The sequence below is a fragment of the Macrosteles quadrilineatus genome, unplaced genomic scaffold, assembly GCF_028750875.1.
Source record: "Macrosteles quadrilineatus isolate MER2022 unplaced genomic scaffold, UCM_ALF_1.0 Scaffold_28__1_contigs__length_1566739, whole genome shotgun sequence".
Taxonomy (NCBI): Eukaryota; Metazoa; Arthropoda; class Insecta; order Hemiptera; family Cicadellidae; genus Macrosteles; species Macrosteles quadrilineatus.
Genome location: NW_026542621.1, coordinates 606,323 through 622,465, shown reverse-complemented (window position 1 = coordinate 622,465; position 16,143 = coordinate 606,323). Strand labels below are relative to the sequence as shown.

The following is a 16,143-nucleotide window of genomic DNA, read 5'->3' as shown; positions in this document are numbered from 1 at the left end:
CAAAAATACTGAGGTTTATTCAATTAGACAAATATCTGTTTGAATGCTAACAAAGCAAGTTCATCTAAGACTAGTATCAAACCCCGCGAAGCTTCGGTCTTAGCCCGGCTCTACTGAGATAAATATTCACTCGATCCCAGAATAAATTGAAGCTCTCTTAGAGCCTGAGCCTCTTATATTTTCCCAGAAGCTTTCCCACCGCGTCGACAGTGTTTACCTCATTTCCTCCTTATTATCCTTTTATGAGGGATTTCCTTGGGACAAAGAGGAAAGTTTTGTATATCGTCATGGTTGTTGCCAAGGAGTTCGAGAATCAATAGGACCGATGAGAACCAAAGTGCGTGCAATCCTATCACCTTCTATACAACTTATAAGCGCCTAGTGTGTTATTGAACGTTGAAGGAACGTTTGCGGGCAGGAGTGGATTTGTGGGGGTGAGGGGAGGGGGGTGGATGTAGGATCGATCCCCGGGACCCACGCCGGCGTGCGGGTTGTCGCTGTCTCGACAGCCCAGTCGACTCTGTGTGTCGTACCTTCCACGTTCGTCGACATTCGACATCCATCCTAGGTCTACCGTCTGCCACCATCAGGTGTGTATGATTTTACTTACTTACATGTGTGCAGTTAGTACACGTTATATTATACCGTATTGAACAGTGTTAAATTTAAACATCCGAAAAATCTACATACGATTTGACGTAACCTATAATTTCTTATGGCCATTTTAATTTAATAACATGTATATCACTATAACGGACACAATACTTAAAAACAACACAGCATCTCGAGGAAGGTTGTTGCGCAGTAAACAAAGTTATGGACGCTCCAGGATTTGGGTCAAAATAAAGTCTCTGTGGTGGATACGAAGAGGGTGAGAATAATTTAGGGGATGGAATTTGTGGAACACTTCGTTACCGGGATTACCTTAACCCGTTAGAGGCTGGGAGGGGATGTGGAAATTAAAATGCTTCATTGGGGTCTTGTGTAAATTAATACGGTAGCATTATTGTGTCGCAATATGATGTGAGTGCATTTTCATTAAATAATTTCATATAGAATGTGTAAAAACTTTTACCACCACTATTAAATTAATTTTATGAAATTAGCTGTACAAAATCATTAGCTGGTGTTTATATTTAGGGACTTATAGCCTACGGTACTCTAGGACTAGCTTAATATTTATTTATATTTTGGGGAAATATACTACTTTATGGAATTATTTATAATTGAGGACTAGCTCAGTATTTTTTAAATATATTTTTGATGGTGATTCTATTGGTGTCTATTCTATGTTTACTAGTCATTTTCTTTTACAATAATAATAATAATAAAAAAAAAAAAAAAAAAAAAAAAAAAAAACACGAATAACAGTTTGGGCTTTGGCTTACAAATGCATTGCCTCCAACATGCTGGTTGAAGAATTTAACATAAATTAAAATTGTTTATGTGCTTAAAGTATATTGATTACGAGTAGACAGTGAAATGTGGTGACACCTGAAATACTCACTTTCAGCCATAATGGTTCAACGAATATTTCTGTACCATTAAGTTTTTCCTCATAATATTACCGAGCCCTCACTGTTATCTGTTTTTACAAACACACTACAATATCTTGGTGGTTTTAATATTTATATACGAGAAACTTGTAAATACCTATATGGCGATAGTTAATATTTGTGGGATATTTGTAATAAACCCATAGTGGCCAAGCCAGAATACAAGGAGAGGGCTCTCGCTGGCCACATTTTCTGGTTGATAAAATATTGTTATACAAAAAGTCTTAATTAATATGTTCCTAAAATTAAACCAGAATCAACATTGAGTGATTGTACATTTTTCATTGCGTTACATTTAAATTCTATAACCACTTAATCTTTTATCCAATCCAAGAAAATTACTCGAAATATAAACGTCCAGAGCTCTCTGAAATGTTGTTAAAATATTCAAACCACCTATGACAAAACTTAAACAACAGTAGTTTGTATGTTCATCCTCGGCTGTCATAATAAACAAGCAAAATCAATTCATAGAGTTATTGTAAAAAGTTTATGATTTGTTGTCTACTTGTCATCATATAGAACGCATAGACAATTATTTTTTGTGTATATATTTACTAACTATTACGAAATAGTAATGAGTTTAAAACCTTTACACATTATAAATACAATGACACAGTCTGTTGCATCACACAGACCAAAGAACAAATTTCAAGTTATTCAAGATTTCTTCTTTCCGACATATTTTTACAATACAATGTTACAATTACAATTTTAAAAACATACAAGTTAATAAATATCATTTACTATAACAAACCAGAATACAATGGACTGCAAACAAATAAGAGAAAATATGTGGTTTGGTATTATCATGAAAAATATTGTGTTGAGACACATCACGCTCAAAGACAGTAGTGAAGTTCCTTCTTAATTAATATAATATGACTATTGAGTTAAAACTATTAATACAAATTTCTAGAAAACATATTTTTAGTGCTTTGTAATACTTGCTAGATATTTAAATAAAAAAAAAAACAACTAATAAAGACTTAAAATATTACAAAAACAAGAACTAAAAATCCTTATAAAAAAGAGCAATATTTTAAAATTAATTAAGAATTTAGTTGCACTTTACAAAGGGTTGCTTCGAGTGGCAATACGTTATACAATTTCAAGGAACAAACAGTAAACAAACACTACGATTACCTTGATTATTAGCTTTTAATAGTACAACTCTATTTTGCAACCTTAGTCCATCGGCGTAAATATTTATACTATCACATGTATGTCCACCTCTTATTCACTCAAAACCTACATACATACAAATATCTTAAAGGTAAATTAATATTCTTTTAAATATTTAAAATTTCCGATACTGTTTATTTATTGAAGTAGTCTTTAAACACTTAATCAAAACATCAGTTTGTGGGTACCCACGAGAAACGTTCCTCGTAGCAGCAACCTTACTTCTACCGACTCTGGCAATGTACAGCGGACGTGAATCTTAGTGAAAAATTAATTTCTATCATGCACTTGTTCGATTTAACTCTATAAAGAGATTAAAATCCCCTTATGCTCTAGGTTTGCTATTTACCTATGTGCTATTACAGTACTGCCATACGTCATATTATTTGGTTGTAATTCCACCGGGCTCATCCCGTAAAAAATTATTTTTTGCGTGACTTCGTGAGTTTTTGCTTGTGAAAGTAACTTCCAATTGTCATTGATTTAAAATAGGTTTGAAATTATTTGCTTTGAAGCTATCAGCCTAACTATACAAAAAGAGCCGATTTCCGTTATTATTTCAAATGAAAAATATAAAAAAGGTGTAAAATTATTAACACGATAAGGAATGATTTACATATTTTGATATCATTTACCATGAAAAAAATAAACTATTTATTTATTTAATTATTTACATTGCAAAATAAAGTTTTAAAGTGAAAAATAAGTTATTAACAGACAGTTCAACGTTAGTTTTAAACGAAACTCGCCTCACTTATCTGTGTAATAATTTGTTTTGCAGTAGTCGTACACTACAAAGTGTTACTAGTATGCCTATTATAGAAGTAAGGGTTGCTAATTTTATTGTATTGCAATAGCTGAATAACACATATAGTTCTCACAGCGATAGGAGATCAGCTAACCCAAGGAAGTGTGGTTTTCAACAAAAAGAGAACATAGTTATATTAAACTGTTTTAAATTCTGAAATTTTCTCCAAAAAGTCATACTCGCTATTTATTGCGTTATTTTCAATTCTGTGAAACATAAAGGTAAATTGAACCTATTATGGTTGCTGCTGCAGAGAGTGTTTTGATTAAGTGTTAAAGTCTAAAATCTTTTAGACAAAATTCTAGAAACGCAGCCATGGCGTGTTATATTGCAAGTGTTTATAAAATTACTTGAACATTAAATATGAACACGGTTCAATTAGAAATCGTATATTAAACAAATATATCACACGTTACACGTTTGACTAAGGTTAGAATAATGTTTTGCCAGTACCAACATATATTTAACAACAAAATACTTGTTGGATTATGGTTGTTTGTTTTAAGTTAGACATCTAGAAACGTCAAGTCCATCCATACAACAACAAATACATAAGTGCTTTTAACATTTCTATAGGTATTTGTTTACTACCTGTTTGAATATTGAGTATATGAGTGAATGATTCGTGTTCGGCGATGGTTCCGTTTAGTCCAATAAACAAACTGACCCAAAAAGAAGTCTTGATTTATTTTCGGTTTCACCAATGTAAATAAATCCTCTACGAGTTTAACAAGATATTAGTGTATCTTGGAATGATGCTCCTACTATAACGCCATGTGTCTGGTTTATCTTAGGTCACATAATCACATACTGTAGTAGCAATCAGGCGCTTTTGTCCACAAAGACTTTGATTATGAAACTTCAACTTGTCTCATAATCTCATCGAAGGGCTTGCAGTGTGTATAACAGTAAATAAAAGTGCCAAATTTGAAACTTTATTTAATAATGTTAATGGAATCTTTATTTATGGTGGAGAAAAAGCTTTCTAATTCAGTTGTACTCATTTGGTGCGGAATTGAATTTTTTTCATGTCAATTTATATTTTTTAGAATCCACAAACAAATGTTGACCATTTTACGTACATGAATCAATATAAATTAAACAGAGTTTCCTTCGTTATATTTTTCTGAGCTCTACCTTTGAATTCCTCTAAATGTTTAAACATATCATTTTAAAATCCATGGCCAATCCCAAAAGGCGTCTTGTACAGCCTATATTTTTAAATAATTACAATTTACTGTTCCTGGGAAATATTTTTTTAGTAAGACAGGCTATTTATGGTGCTACTGAATTTCGATTCATAGTTCCTGGTGCAAAGTTTGAAATATATTTTTGTTTTGATCAACGTTTTAATAAGTCGTGATAAAAATTTATTGTATGTGCCTTTATAGTTGACAAATATGGTCTGATAAACCCAAACCCTAAACTTAATTGTTTTAATTAGAAACTTTCCCTTGGAAAGTCTTCAAAGGTTGCGCAGATTTAGCTATCACTTATTTCAGAAACTTGTTTAGGGTCGTATATTGAACATTTTGGCTTCCAGCAATTTACTATAGTATTGGTAAGATATGAAGATATTAATTGACTTATTGTTAATTATTAGACTAATTGTAGTTTTTTTTAAACCACACAATATTTTAAGAGACAGAACGCCTCGCTGAATACAATTGTTGCACCATTCTTTATTTGTATCGTCAAATTGTTTTTACGATGAACAGAGTTCCATATTCTACCATTTAAAAATGTCGAGCGAACGTTTGTTACCAAATGCGTTTGAGTGGGGAAGGTATCAAAACAGGTGAAGGGATAATCTTTTGTTGATCTTGGGCGTGTATGAATTGGAAACAGGTTGCTTTGAAAACAGTTGGCTAATTCACAACAAAAATAGATTGAATTTAATTTAAAACAAATACGAAGGTATATTCTTTTGTTTTGAAAGCCGTCAGCAACAGCTAAAAATGGTCATGGTACGTCTGCTTTTATATTAGGTAAATAGAACCTTAGATAAAATTGTACAGTCATCTAAATATTACCGAATACTTTGTTTATGGCAGTATTATTAAGTTTAAGCTAGGTCTAGATCTGGGAAATCTCTCAACCAACATTTAAAGGGTTAAGGGGGTCATATAAAAAAAAATAAATTTTAATTAGTTACCAAACATTTAAAAATACAAAAATCTTGTTGCTCCAGATAATGAGCTAGAAGATTAACGATAACATTGTAATTAACTAATACGTACACACTGGTTAATGATATATTTCTAGTGCTAAAAGCAGAGGAATGTTTCCCTTGTTATCCTTCATGAGAATTAATTATTTGTAGTATTTTGCTTGTTTTTGACATTTATTCAAATATTTCTGAGATTTTTTATTTCGTCGCTCCTGAAAATTATATCAAAACAATGTGATTTGATTCTCGCAGCAAATATAAGTAAATAACACATCTAAGTATACAACATTGTTTAGAGATGCTTAATGGTGTTTTGATATTGCCGATGATTCTATATTCGAGCCATATTATATGTATAAGTAAGAGTAGAACATCCCAAGCAGGTCTTTGAACTCGGGATTACTGTTTCATTAGTTAGTTATTAGTAGTGTGTAATAATTTACTTATAACTCATTCTAAGCTATCTCAAAACGTATGGCCACACTCAGCTAAAGCTTCGTGCGACGATCTACAGTTCTCGAGCGGCAATGACGTACTTTGCGCTCTTAATACATAAATAGCTATTACACAATCCAGATATAAAACAGAAAAAAGGATAAATTCAATTATACTATGACGGATGACATTTGCCATTAACGATGTTCATGAATTCTGTTGCTGTTCACAGTTAAGTCTGTTGATTGAACGCTCTTTGATCAATTTCTGCCAATCACCGAACGATTTTTGATATGTGCTGATGCACCTGAACCTAAACCGTACTTTGTTTGGACAACAGTTAATTATTTATAAAATCTAAGTACTGTCTTAAATTGTGGCCTCTTTTCCCCATTTCTTTAAACCCGTTTATTTTTTTAGTTAAGAGATGATAATACATTAACAAATTGCAGTTAATAATATTAACACAGTCAGGTTGACAATATTTAAGACAAAATGTATTTTTAGTTATTAAAAAAAGAATGGAGTACTTGGGGTTAGTATAGTTAATCTGTGCTTTAAATAATCTCTAAAACTAATCAAAATCCATCCATAAAAAATCGATCTTTTATTTAGTGTCACTTTACACTACTAAGCCATTGTTAACGATTGCAGTCTTTGCACCCAGTAATACAAATAACATTTATTTATAATATTGAAGATTACAAATAAGTATCAAACGGTAACCGAGTTTTCCCAGAAAATCTACTTCCATTACATGCAACATTCTTCCTCAATTAATTAGAAAACCCCGATTTATTTTTAATCAACGAGCATGGATTAGATCAGGACGCCTTGAAGACCTAAAAGAAATGTTTCAGACTATTGAAGAGGAGGCTAGACGTATGGGTCTGGAAATAAATTAGGAAAAGACACACTAAATGAAAATGTCTGAAGCAGAGGCCAGAAGGAGAATCCAAAACTTGGATGTAGGCAATTATTGTTTTAAGGGTGTGGATAGGTTTGTTTACCTTGGGGCAGAGCTGAACAGCAAAAACACTGTTGCGCAAGAAATCACAAACCGAATCATGGCTGGTAATAGGGCATATTATGCTAACCTTGGGATCCTCAAATCCAAGCTGGTGACCCGCAACACAAAGATGAAGCTGTACAAGACTCTCATTAGGCCGGTTGTTACGTACGGTGCAGAAACCTGGTCCCTATCTGCAGTGAACACAAACGCACTGAGAGTGTTCGAAAGGAAAATAATAAGAAGAATACATGGAGCGGTGAAGGAAGGGGATAGATGGAGGATATTGAAGAATGCTGAAATAAACGACATTTTGCAAGGGGAGGATATTGTGCACTTCATCAAAGCAAGAAGGATCGGTTGGTTAGGCCATGTGGAGAGAATGCCTCAAGGAAGACAGCCCAAAGAACTATTGAGCCAGAACATGGAAGGGACTAGGAGAAGGGGTAGGCCGAGAAGAAGATGGCTTGATGAGGTGGAGGATGACCTGAGGATGTTGAGAGTGAGGAATTGGAAAGAGATGGCGCAAGATCGAGGCGATTGGAGGCGAATTGTAGCAGAAGCCAAAGGCCACCAAGGCCTGTAGAGCTGCGGAAGTAAGTAAGGATTAGATCAGGATAGCCTTAGCGCACTAAACATTGTGAAATTCTAGCTGGATATGGGAGAACAGATAGGGGCCTAGATGGAGTAGCTATATTCAAAAACATCACTATAATAATAATGACCTTAATTCCATCTAACCTTAACGCCTTTTTAATTGCCATTCCTCAAAATCAATATTTTCTTTTTTTTTACAGCAACTTAGCAGACGCACATGTAGCACTGCCTATGTCTGATAGTTCCTTTTTTTGTAGTTAAATTTGTAAGCTATTAAAACTCTTGTATTTTTAGTGACAAAAGTCTCTGTCTTTTATATATTATTTTATAAGTACAGTTTGTAGTCAATGTTTTTTGGAATAAACTTTATATTAATTCATTCATTCATTCACATATCAAGAAACAAGAATATTTATTGTCATTGAAACACAAAAATACAGTGTATTAACAATCGTCAGAACTTAGATCTAAAACATGAAATATGCAGTAATGTCATGTGAAATACGGTACATATACAAATATGCATACGTAGTTATATAATAACAATAATAAAAATCAAAAAAATTGTTTCATAGTCAATCAAACTTTTTACACTAGGCCTATTAGACTTTTTTGCATGGAATAACATGAGTGATACGGAAATTTAATTTATGATTTAATACATACATACACTGTGACATTATCGAAAATATTAAATCGACAACAATTGGCAAAAACCTCATCAAAGAAACTGTTTTTGAATGCTCAGAAATAAATTTTACCATGAACGTTTTACTGTTACATCAATTTATAGATCTCCATACCAGAATAACCTAGATAAATATTTCAACAAACTAAATGAGTATTTAATACGTTTCTGTACAAAAGACAAGCATAAAATTAAATGATCAGACTTAAACTTAGATTTATTAAGGAAAGGCAATACTTATCAATGAGTTATCAATACTTGATCATTGATCTTGATCAATACTTGATCATCATTGATTCATTAATGAAATAGAAAGTTTTAACCTGAGACCAAATATAACAGAGCCTTCTAGGATTACCAACACATGCATCAGAAGTTCTACCGCATATTTCCGACCACCAACCTTATCATTTATTCCTTAAAAATAATTTTAAATTTGGAAAATTATAATAGACATCATTCAAATCAAAACGCGCTAAAAGAAAGGAGACGCGTAACCACAAAAAATGCCAGAGAATTAATATTTAGACTAAAATATGAAAACTGGAACTCTGTGTACTTGGCAAATTATGTCAACGAGAAGTATACAGTTTTATGGAAACGTTAACGTATCACCTTGACATTAGCTGTCCATTAGTTAAAATTAAAAAAGGAAATATAAAAAGGTCTTATGAACAAGGAATATGAAAAGGATGACAGCGGACATTCAAAAATCAAAGGAGGATATTTTCCAGCAATTGTCTACTATATCTGGAAGTTTACAAAGTCAGCCCACGACAAGCAGAAGTACATTAGAACTCAAAGACAATTATAGGAGAAATATCCAAATAGAGAAGTTAAATTTGGTATCAGGAGAGCATAACCACAGAAAAAAATAAATCGAAGCCCTCTTGGAACGTAACTAACAGCTCAAGAACACGAAAAAAGATAATAGGGCCAACATAACCTTGAAAATAATTATTGACTTAACCATAGAAGATTCCTGCCTAGTGGCAGAAACATTTAACAACTATTTTGCAAACATATCAAATCTTGAAAATGGAAACCACCTAGGCTTCCAAATCTCAGGTTTTCCTAGTAAAAATAATAGTACCTGCAAAATGACAGATTTTTCTCAGACAATTCCTCAAAAACTTGATGATATCCTCTCCAAAATGGATTATAAAAAATCCAGCGTAATCGAATAATATCAGAATGCACACACTGAAATTTTGCAAATCTGAGATTTACTGCCGTTGACACACATAATATATATTTTTTCTTTAAAAACTGGGTTATCCCCGAAAACTGCAATGTAGCCAAGTAAAACCTCTTTTTAAAAAGGCGGACAGAACCGAAAAGGGCTATCATCCAGTCTTGCTTCTTCCGTCAGTCCCAAAATTAATCTTACTGGAGTATTATCTTCGGAATTTGGTATCTCAGTTTAATATAAATCGTGCTACCTTTCCAATAAATTGAACTTGAACTTTATTTTCAAATATATCATTTAGCTTATTTCTTGAATAGAAAAAAATATTTTTGTATAAATTATGGGACTATTTTTATATAATTCTGTTAGGAATTTTAGGTTTTCCTGTTTGATAACCATCAGTCTTGACATATCAATGTGCACTAACTGTACTATACCTATCCTTTGTAGTTACAGAACAATATTTATCTTACTTCAACGAGTAGATTCTCAGGTTCTTACACACAGTCAGGCTAATACACACAGGGTCAGGGCTTGGACAGGATACATAATAAATAAAACCTTATGCTTGTTTAAATCAACGATCTGCAGACTATTCCATCATGAAACTTAATTGTTCGAGTAAAGGTTGAAAGATTTTATTAAAACAGTCTTTGTTTCCGTACCTATAAATAACAAGGTTAAATAAAAGTTAAGCTTGACTAATAGTTAGTAGAATCATTGAATATTTACAACATTCATGATATGGGGTGGAATTAGGGCTGGGTTACATACCTTAGGTGTTATCTGGAAGGGATCAGCGGTGTTCAAGTAGCCTACATCTATATGGATGCAAGTCCGAATAACGATGAGTAGTTAAACAGGGCTCTTATCTAACCAAACCATTTTATGGTTATGGCAAGTAGAGAATATGTTACAACGGTACCTCAATAATATTTAATGACTAATAAAGCGTCCGTTCCTCACACAAGGCTCTTCAAACGTTAAGCCATATTGGCCATGCCAAGTCAACCATAAATGTTAACTTAAGTTAAGGTGTGCGAGTATTGCTGTTTGAATAATGTTTACTGTTGATAGAAAATAAGTCGACATCTTTGTTTCGTATATTTTTCATATAGAATAATATATATTTTACGTTCCAAACACATATCCAAGGGCGCTAGTCTCTACCCATGAGCCTTGTTGGACAATACGTCAAACTAGACATAGAGAGCAATGAAATTATCGCATTTTTAGACTTTTATGGTGATTGGCAGGATTTTAAACCGGGACCTCTGAGAATGAAGACTCTTGCTCCAACACTAAACCAGTTCAGTCTCCAAAGGAATAAAACGTATGAGACAAAACTACTCAATGAACCAAAACAAGCAAAGTTCCCTTTTATCAAGAATTTTAACAGCTGTTGCATTGCCCATAAGTGTGTGTTTGAAGTTTATGATTAAGCTAAACATTATTTAGTGGATCCATCTTCCTAGTAGAAATACTATTCGTATAATTTGTAAAGAATACATCGAGAACTTGTTATATTATACTTCAGTGTGCGTATCTTTTTCAATAACTTTGTGAACTTGTGTCACTCATACATTATATATTAATTCAACCCCCAACAAATCTGATCAAAAGTGACAACATAATATATTTAATAAATTTTAACAGTATACTGAATATAGTGCCTTGCCATTTCCAAGCGGGCCCGAATAAAATACATTCTAAGTAAATTAAGAATGAATAACCTTGCAGACATTTTGAATTACGGTTACGTCCGAGGATGATTTCTGAGATGGTCTTTCACTTTAATATCACAAGGTGTTCCTTGAAAAATATCCTTCAAAGATATACACCACCAAAGTTAAAGGAAAGCCTTGTTCCTAGGAGCTCTTGTTTCCCCTACGTCAAAAGACTTCCCATGAGATCGTGTGCTCTCATTACTTATGCTCCGAGAAAGCAAAACAATGTATTTTTTCCTACAGTTACCTAACAATGTACATGTTCTCTCACTGATTTGAGAAAGCAAAGTGGCCAATTCGCTTATCAGTGAGACAATGTTAACATTGTCTCACTCTAATTACTTTGTCTCACTCCAGATTTGCAACGTGAAGGCACGAAATAGTGAGCGCGTAACATGCAGGCAACGTCGTATGCGCGCGAAATACGTTGTCAGCACTGGCTGTAAATCAGCTGGTCAGCTGTAGTTGTACTGTTGTATTTGTCACTTCACATTAAATGTTATATTAAAAGTTCACTTCTGTGTAAAAATAGGTTATGTTTCTTCACCAATTTATTTGTTTTATGGTAACTGTAGGAAAAGTATAATGTGCAACTCGAGTTCAAAGTACAATTGCCTCACTCGAGAAACCATTCCTCACTCGCCTACGGCTCGTGAGTAAGGATTTCTCTCGAGTGAGTCAATTGCTCACTTTTCTCACTAGTTGCACAAATAACTATTTTCGTTACCATAGTCCACTTCCAAGCGGAAAAAGTAATGAAGTGAATTTAAGTTGGAGTGAATCATTAACCATCTTAATGGAAAACTCGGGATGAGCAGAGCTTTATAGGTATTAAGAATAATCGATTGCGATTTCAACCTAATGCCACTATATTTTGTGCTATTAGTAAAGGCTTGATCGAATCTATTCAATGAAGCTATCCTTTTATGAAGGAACATTAATATATTCTATGAGGTTAAGAATATAGTTTCATCAAATGTATATACCATATTCATTATCATGTTTTTTTCATGGTTTAAATACTAGGAGTATATCCCAACGTCTAATTTCTACCTTTTAGAGACATCCCTAAAGTAATTTCTCTTTGGAATGCGATTTACACTTTATATTCAAAGGACATGGATGGACGATTAAATTGTTAATGTTTTACTTTTACAAAATCAGATATTTTATGTTGGCAAAAATATATTTTACAGTTGAAGTGGGTCATTATTATTAGAAGAATTGTTCGTTAATAATATCTCTATAGTCTACACAGAAAACACACAAAACCAAACCATCATAAACTAAAAAAATGAAATAAACCCTGTCCCAACGAACCTGCAGACTGAGCAAACATCTGATTTTAAAATTGAGCTTTCACTATAAGGTACTGTTTAATATTAACAAAAGAATCACACTTATATCTACACCCAGCGAAACCTAAATAGTTTTTGGTTTGCTGACCAGGATTTGCTTTTTAAATATTATAGTATATAAGACTTTCCGTCTTGAAGCAATCCAGTTTTTGTACTCAGTGTACAGCTGTTTCGGCTTCATAAAGCCATCTTCAGCACTTTCTTCTAGTGGTCAATTCATAATAAATATGCGAACATTCTGGTTGTTGTCAACTTTTTCAAATACATTTTATACAACACAAAAGATGAAAACATACCATAAGCTTTGATATGCCGATAGGCCTATCTCACTTTTGACATGTGCTCAACTGCCAGACAACAGACGACAGGCAAAGTTTATGTTTTCATCTTTTGTGTTGTGTAAAATGTATTGTAAAAAGTTGACAACAACCAGAATTTCGCATATTGACGTCTAGAAGAAAGTGCTGAAGATGGCTTTATGAAGCCGAAACAGCTGTACACTGAGTACAAAAACTGGATTGCTTCAAGACGGCAAGTCTTATATATTTATAAACCTAAATAGCATTAGAACTTTAAACATGGAACATTGCTTAGGGTTGCTCGAATGAGATAAGTACATATTTGTTCAATAACTGTCGATGCTTAATGTTAAACGAATAATTTAACGAATAACATATAGATTATGTTAAGAATAAATCAATACAATACATTAGGATATTTTATATGTTAAAAAGTATGTGTAATCAACGCCTACTCAGAAATATTTATTATGCGATGGTAAATTCTGAATTGGAGTATGGTTTAGCTATCCATGGGGGAGCTTACTTTTCGTCAATTAAGCCATTAATTGTCTTGCAAAAAAACTTTATAAGGATAATTAGTAACAAATGTAGAACAGAACATGCATTACCACTATTTAAAAAGTTAGAAATTTTGCCTTTGACAAATCTATATATGTATAAAGTTTTACGAATATTTTATAAAAGAAGTGGAGATGATGTTGAAACTATGTCTGAAAGGAGAATAACATTAAGAAATAGGTATAATGCAATAGTTCCAAAACCAAATTTAACAGCTTTCAAGAAATTGTATTTATACCTTGCACCTAAAATGTTTAATGCTCTACCATCCAATCTCAAAACCATCTCAGTAGCAGATTTTTCTAGGCAGCTGTGGCCTTATTTATTAAGTTTGGAAAATGCTGAAATGTACTTTTATGGAATTTAGTATATATACAGTAATATAGAAGTGACTAATATAGATAATTAATATAAATACTTACTCTGTTGTATCATTTGTGTTTGTAAGTGTATTGACTTTTACTCTGTGCTGAAGAAGATCACTGTGTAGAACTCACACTCACTGTATATATTATAACCAAGTGACATAGGTGACCGGACAAAACCGCCTCTTCGATTTTTAGAACATAAGAAAATGTATAAATCCACCAACATAGTTTTTTAACCTAAGGTGATTATTGTTTTTTTCTTTTTTTCATGTGTAAATGTATTTTTGTGTTTGTTTGTTGTATGGAAAAAAACAATAAAGATTTCAAAAAAAAAATCTTTTTGCATTTTAATGTTTTTGTGACATATAGGCGTTGAATTAAAAAATATGAATTAATCGTTTCTATTTTGTAACTTTAATGGTGAACCATGTTAAAGTAAATTTTGTAAAATTATGTGAGAAGACCTAAATAAAATTATCTTATGTCCTGAATATCTTAAAAAATGGAGGCTGGTTTGGGAAATAATTCAAATATTTGTTAGTTGTTGTTAAGATTAGTTAAAAAAGAAAAACGAATGGTTGTTCCGGAAACACTGGTCTAAATGTAGTATGATTTGTAGTTGTAGTTGATTTGATAGTTAATGCTACAGTAAAATAAATATAGTATTATTACGTGTGGAAAGTGTTGATGTGGCTACTTAATTTCTTTTGAATATAAGGTTTGACTCATATTGTTTTCAAAGCTAAGTGAAACAGATTAATAAAAAAAAAAAACATTTTATTACATTCTAAGTTGATAAAAAAGTATTATATTCTCTTTTTGCATTGATTAAAAAAAAATTACTATTTATCCACAATAAAAATCCTTTTTCGAGGTTCGTGTAATACGCCTTGAAATAATATGGAAACGTTAAACTTATAAATATTATTTTTAGCCTTACTTTTTTTGATTTCTTTTAAAAATAAATTCTATCATTTTATTAGCAATACTTAATTTGTTTAGTAATTTGTTTAAGAAGGAATCGCATCAAAAGTAGTAAAAGTGGGAAAAACTCATTCTCAAATTCAAAATATATTTTTATTTATATTTTTAAATTTAAATACTTAGAAATCCGTCATTTGATTTATTTACCGTCAGACTTTATGCAACCAAAACATATTAATTTATGTAGTTAAAAAAATAATAAATACTACACATATATACCCCGCCGCAGCAAATCTGCAGACTAAGGTAATTTCCATCTACCTGGCTGGAATTCCACTAAATTATTCCCTTAAAATTGTCAGATGTATTTACTATTTAAAAATCATTAATTTTAATGAGTACGTGGGTTTTGCTGCTACAGGGAGACAATAGGGTGTGTTTTTATTGAAATATTGATAGCTTAGTATGAAGTAAACAAAATATGTCCATGGACAAGCAAGCTACAACAGTTTATTTATTCTCCATAAGAATAACATAGTAATTTTAAATTTACACTTTTTTGGGATTTTTTTCCATGACCGTTGGGCATACAACAATGCTTCAATATACTAAATTATTTGTTTTGTTGAGCTCTACAAAATGGTTTAAAATGAGAAAAACCAATGCCGCACTACATAAAAAACCCATTTTTACCCCATAAACCCCTGTTCCCATAGTCCGATCATGCTGGTTCACGAACTAGTTTGAATAAATGTAGTTTTACACGGTTACCAAATTTCATCAAAATCTGATCATTTTTTCTCCAGTTAACGGACACATGTATAAATATATATATATTTATAAAAATATATCTCAATCTGAAAGGATTGTGTTTTTGGCCTCTGGGGATCTCAAAACGAAAAAGCAAATCGGTCCCGGGTCCAGGTCTTACCATAAGACCTGCGGTAATAGCTTATTCCCTACATGGGAAGTTCGCTAAAAAGCACCATAAGTAGACGGGTGAAATTCTACGTAATGCATACAACTTACTTTATTTGTTTTAATTTCGATATGCATTATCTAACCAACAAAACCAAGTCCATTACATTGGGAAATCTATTCCCAAATCGTTTGTGTCAGTACAGTGAAATTTATAAGTCGTTATCCAATAATTGCAATCTGATTAATTTCTGACCACTGTTACCAACACTCATTTTAATTGTTACTTATTCCTATTATTCTTACTAGGCCTTGGACTATTTTAAAATAAAAATATTATCTTTTTTCAGG

At 32.3% G+C, this 16,143-nt stretch overlaps 1 protein-coding gene across 1 annotated transcript in view; it reads left to right on the top strand.

Annotated features, from left to right (window-relative positions):
• Positions 1 to 387: 387 nt before the first annotated feature.
• The window catches only part of LOC129005643 (TWiK family of potassium channels protein 7-like), a 41,195-nt gene continuing 25,439 nt past the window's right edge, over positions 388 to 16,143 (top strand). The window contains exon 1 of the mRNA XM_054434603.1: positions 388 to 590. The gene's annotated coding sequence lies outside the window, so the exon portion shown is untranslated. The remainder of the gene's footprint in view (positions 591 to 16,143) is intronic.